The following is a 5,387-nucleotide window of genomic DNA, read 5'->3' on the forward strand; positions in this document are numbered from 1 at the left end:
TTGGCATGGGGACAGTGTTTGAGATGGGCTGAGCATTGTGTCCAGCAAAGCTAGGGTCTTGGTAGATGCTAGTTCTTTCTCCTAAACCAGGTCATCTTTCCATACAGGGTGTGGCAAAGTTTGCTCATCTTCCTGTCAGTCTTCTAATTCTATTGACCATGATAATGCCAACTTCATTTCAACCAGTTGCCATCCAGTTGGCTTTGATACATGGTGACATCCTGCAGTACACAGCATGAAGGTGGGCATATCGACCTTCTCTGGCTTCCCTGTTCTCATGAGGCAGGGGTCAGTCGTGCCTCCACAGTCCATCTCTCTTTACCTATTCTGACCCCAACTGGTCCTCCCACACCACTCCACATCTATGCTGGGCTCAAGAATTCATTGTATTGGCCACCCAGAGCTTACAAACAGCACTCACAGTTAAGGGATTTTATTAGGAAAGTTAATAGGTTACCACAAGTCAGGATCACTAAACAGCAGGGAGATAGTCATTGGTCCCCAACAACACCTCTCCTCATCCAGCACCGTTGAGTCTGCCTCTGCAGGCCAGGAAGCCAGCCACTGTTCTTCTGCCTCATAGTCCCATGGTCTTGGCACAGATGAGGAGAAGGGACCTGTTAGTCTTGACACTGCCCTGCTGAGCCTCCCTGCTACGATCTCTAGTGCCTCTGGGCTTGGTGGCCCTCTTCTTCAGACAGAGATCGTGGACGGCCTTGTCCAGTGGTCCTCAGATTTCTCTCTGGGTCCCAGATGACTCTTCCACACTGAGAACTGACTTTGATTGGCATGTGGTTTGTGTAGCTGACCATACTCAAGGAAAACGAAGGAGGCATCTTAAGCCACACCTTCTAGTACAATAGTCTTAAAGAAGCCCCCAAGGAAAGAAAGGAGGTGACTTGGTTCACATTCTCTACTAAGTTCTGGACTTCTGTGGGTTTTTGTTGTTGTTGTTGTTGAAGAACTTGTCTTAACCTACCAAAATGGGATCATAGCCCTGGGCTTAGCGTCCAGAATTCTAATACATAAGGGCCTTATTAATAGACTCCGTCTCATCTCCTGTTTATCAGAGTAGAACTGTGCTCCATAGGGGGTTGCAGTGGCTGATTCTTTTCCCACAAAATCAGCCTAGTCTTTATCCTGCTTTATCCTGAGACCCCTTGGAGCGATCTCAGACCCCCAACTGTTTAGTTAGCGGCTAACCTGTTAACCATTCACATGACCCAGGAACTCGTAACTGTGTACAAAGGATTTTATGACGATGTGTGGAAAGGATGGGACTGAGGCTTGGGGGCAAAATTGGGAAGGGGCTCCCTTTGTGCAGTAGGATTCAGTATAAAGACATTTGGCCAGAGGGAGCACTTGAGAGCCCTCAGCATGCGGGCTTCTGTTCTGCCTGTCTGTGGTTCTCAGGGTCTTGGCCTTGTGAGGTCTGACAGCTTCAGATGGCTAGAGTCACAGGAAGAAGTGCTGCATCTGCGTCTGGTATCCGAACACAGGAGAACAGAGTTTGTTTGAGGTTGATTGCACTTGCTTTTACACCTCTGTTAAAAAGAAATCTGAGAGCAGGGCTTGAACTTGTGTCACTCTCATTCACATACGACCCCTGACCCCAATATCTGCCATGAAAGGCGAGAGGCTATGGCAAGCTTACCAAGAGATACTTATTCGTTCACTGACTCAGCTTTCCTCCTGCAGTCGGCATCACTGCCTCTGTTTTGTGAGGTGGAGGACTTTGTGGACTGGTGTTGGGTTAATGGTTTAATGTTGGACTTGTGGGCTTGGGCAGCATTGGGTTGGGATGTTCTTTTGATCCACACTTTCTTTACATAAAACTCTCTTATACATGAGTTGCTGTGGATTTGTTTCTCTAAAATACCTAGACTTATACAGGAGGTGAAGAATCTTGACCTTCCAAGTCAGGACATCAGCAGTTTGCCTCCACTTGAGCCACCCACCATGGGTGGCAGGGCGTTGGGGGGCAGGGCTGTTGAGATTGGGTGGGCCTGAGAGTGGAGGAAGAGCAATACCATCTGTGATGTGACATTTAGAGTAGAGCCACGAGACTTCCCTGACCATCACACCGTGCTGGCTGTCTGTAACGATGTCTTTTGTGCCATGTTCACTGGTGAGCATTTAATAACTCCTATCATGTAAATCCTACTCGACCTTGTGTATTTGGAATCAGTACATGCAACAGTGGAGAATCTACAAGAAATGTTCCTTGTAGTCTGTCTGCTTCAAGTGAAAGATGTGTAGCAATCCTGCTGGGAATTCTGAGAAAGTCAGTTCGACCCTTCTAATTGGGTGTCGAGGATTTAGCTTAACCTCAGGATTGTGTTGACCTGATGCAAGGAGCTGCGGTCTTTAGCGAGACATATTTCCCTGAAGTGGTGCAGCTTGAAGAATTCATTCTAAGTAAAGGAGAAGAGGGAATGCTAATCAAGTGAGATGAAACATGCAGTTGGGTTCTGAAGAGCCCATCTTTGAAGCTGTCATCAACGAGGCGCAGCGTGCCAAGGAGGGAGAAGAATCTTTACCTGACCTGCTACAATACATCCAGATGCCCCTGCTGACGCCCAGGGGCATCGTGGATGTTACAGACGCTCAGACTTGGATCCAGTGCAGTTTTCAATGCAGAGATCTAACTGGTGAAGCAAAGTTTCCTCTGAGGCCTGAACTGCAGTCAGATTCAGGGAGCCAGACTCAGGACATGTCCAGGAACCAATGAAGTACTGCTGGTGGTTGAGGGCTTAGAAACCAGCATTCTCCCATTGATGGGGTAGAGAAATACAACCCAAAACTCAGGAGTGGAGCTTTTAGGCAAGCATTACTCTTAAGAGGTGCTCGGTCTACCTACATGACTGGATCTGTGTAATGGGTGGCTATGATGGCCATTCCCACTTCAGTTCAGTGGACTGTCTAGACTACCCAGCAGATGAGGTTGGGGTCTGGTATTCTGTTACTCCTAGAAATGTTTTATGAGCTCTCACTGGACCCACTACCCTAGGAGATAAGATTTGTGTCCCTGGAGGCCTTGATACAACCACTTATCCTACCATTACAGAGAGATGGGACCCCAACATTGATCAGTGGAGCATTCTGGGAGATATGTAGACATCCTGGGAAGGTTCAGGACCTGTGGTAGCCAGTGGGTTGATCTGTCAGGGAGGATATTATGGATATGGTGGCTTGAATATCTTAAAATCAGTCGATAAATATCCTCACACAGGTCAGTAGACTAATGTCACACAGATGGCCACCAAGCCTTCTGGTGCAGGAGGAGCCCTGCTAAATGACCATATTTATGTGTAGAGGGGACTTGATGGTATAGGCCACCTCTCTTCTGTTGAAGCGTACAACATTCATACTGATTCTTGGAAATTGGCGCCAATATGACTACCCCATGATGCTATGTAGGGGCTTCAGTGCTGCAGGGGAGACACTATGCAATTGCAGTATGTAATAGGAATTCGCTAATGAGTAAAACGCTCAATGTTACCACCCTATCATCGGCAGTTGGGAAAGGGTGACATCCATGGGAGCTCAGCACTTTGATGCTGGGGTGTAGGTGGGTGTGGGTGTGCGTGCACACGTGTGCTCTGAGAGAAGTGACCATTGTGGGAGGATCGTCAAGAGTCAGTGACCAGTCACAGGAACAAGTTGAGGGAGAATCACAGATCCTTTCCAGAGCATCTATGGCTCACTGCACAGGGTGGTGATGATTGTACGCATTTGACAGACACCACGATTAGCAATGGCACATATATGCTGTGCCTCGTGTTAACAAAAGAGAAAAGAATGCATGTGCAGTTAAAATAAAAGCAAAGCTATTAAAGTTTTCAACAGTTTGAACTGTATATCTCGTGAAGAGAAATAAAATGCTCTGAAATTGTGCATTAATGGAAGCATATATATATATATATTTTTTTTTTTTGGGGGGGGTAAAATCAAGAACAAAAAGTACAACATTCTGATTGGAAGTTGCACGATCAGGGAAGCTGGAGGGTGGGACAACATTGCTAAAGAGCAAAAATAGCAGAGTCTGGTTGAAAATAAAAGTAAAGCACTTTTTTATTCAGAGGTAAAGCAATCTGCAAATTGAGACTCAGAAGGTCCAGAGGATTTTGGGTGGTCTGAGGGGGAGACAGTTCAGGGAGTTTCTTTAATAATACATAAAGAACTTCAATAAAAATTCAGTTTTTGGCTGACATTTAGTGTTTGCAAAATTACTTGCAGCTGACCTTGAAATAACCATGAGACCCTCCTTGAGTGAATGCAGAGAGGACTCGTGTAACTTCATCTTGAATACAAATCTATTCTGAGAATTGTTTGGGATCTAGTATCCTGAACAGGGTTCATGAGAGAGCTTCCAAAAGTTCACAGAAACAATCCTGCCATCGTGGTGCTAAGTGGTAGATGGTTGGAGAGGCTCAGAGGGTGAACAAATGTGGAAAGAAAAGTGGGAGCATAACTACAAACATGTTTAGGTTTGACAAGATATCTGTATATGTGTATTACCCTTGCCACAGATATTATAGTTATATATGTAATGTGTAAAAGAGAGCTTTATATCAAGAAGTAATTATCTATCAAGCAAACATCCTATTCCAGTCCGTAAGTCTGATACTAGTCCATAAGTCCCTCTTCAGACTCACGTAGCCACATGCGATGATGCAGCATGCAGGATGACCACAGGCTGGTGGGTGCAGAGTGATGTGGATCCCATGGTGGTGGACGCATCTCCAGGGCTCCGACAGGTTTCAGAGGACGCTGCAACTATATGGTATTCATGCATGTGGTGCAGCATACAGGGGACAAAGTTTTGCAAACTTCTAAGACATAACCACCCTGAGGAAATGAGTCACTGGAACTGGGTAATCAGGGCTCTAGTCTCGGGACACCAAGGTCAGTTGGTCTCGTGTGTTCTACACGCTACTTGAGTGAGTAGTGGTTGAGCTCTTCAAGTCTAGAGTGCAGCCATGTAAGATGTATCATTGGTCACTCTCCATCCAGACGAAGGAAGAGTAATGAAACTTTGAAGACACGTGGCAACTAGTGGACTAATGGACCATGCAAACACGGTTCTCCACAACCAAGACCAGAAGGACTAGAAAGTGCTCTGTTACCCTTGCCCAGTACTCTGAGAAGGCTCGAATTAGAAGGTCCTGGATAGAGAGAGGAAAAAGTGAGACAGACAGAACTCAAGATCATAAAGTATGATTGGGCTTATTTGTCACAGGAAGACTGTTGGGACCCCCAAGACTATGGCTCTGACTCACCCTTCAGGTCTAGAACTCAACTCAGCCTCATGTTAGAGTAATCAACCATTTAAGGTCAAAGGGCAGCATTTACCCAAGGACAGAGGTTAGGAAAGAAAGAGGAAT

General features: G+C 46.0%; 1 pseudogene; it reads left to right on the top strand.

The window, feature by feature from the left end:
• The first annotated feature begins 235 nt into the window (after nucleotides 1–235).
• On the top strand, nucleotides 236–3,571 carry LOC115873732 (annotated as a pseudogene).
• Nucleotides 3,572–5,387: the final 1,816 nt, after the last annotated feature.

This window comes from Echinops telfairi, unplaced genomic scaffold (assembly GCF_000313985.2).
Source record: "Echinops telfairi isolate 266 unplaced genomic scaffold, ASM31398v2 ScPeMD7_7469;HRSCAF=8507_1, whole genome shotgun sequence".
Taxonomy (NCBI): domain Eukaryota; kingdom Metazoa; phylum Chordata; class Mammalia; order Afrosoricida; family Tenrecidae; genus Echinops; species Echinops telfairi.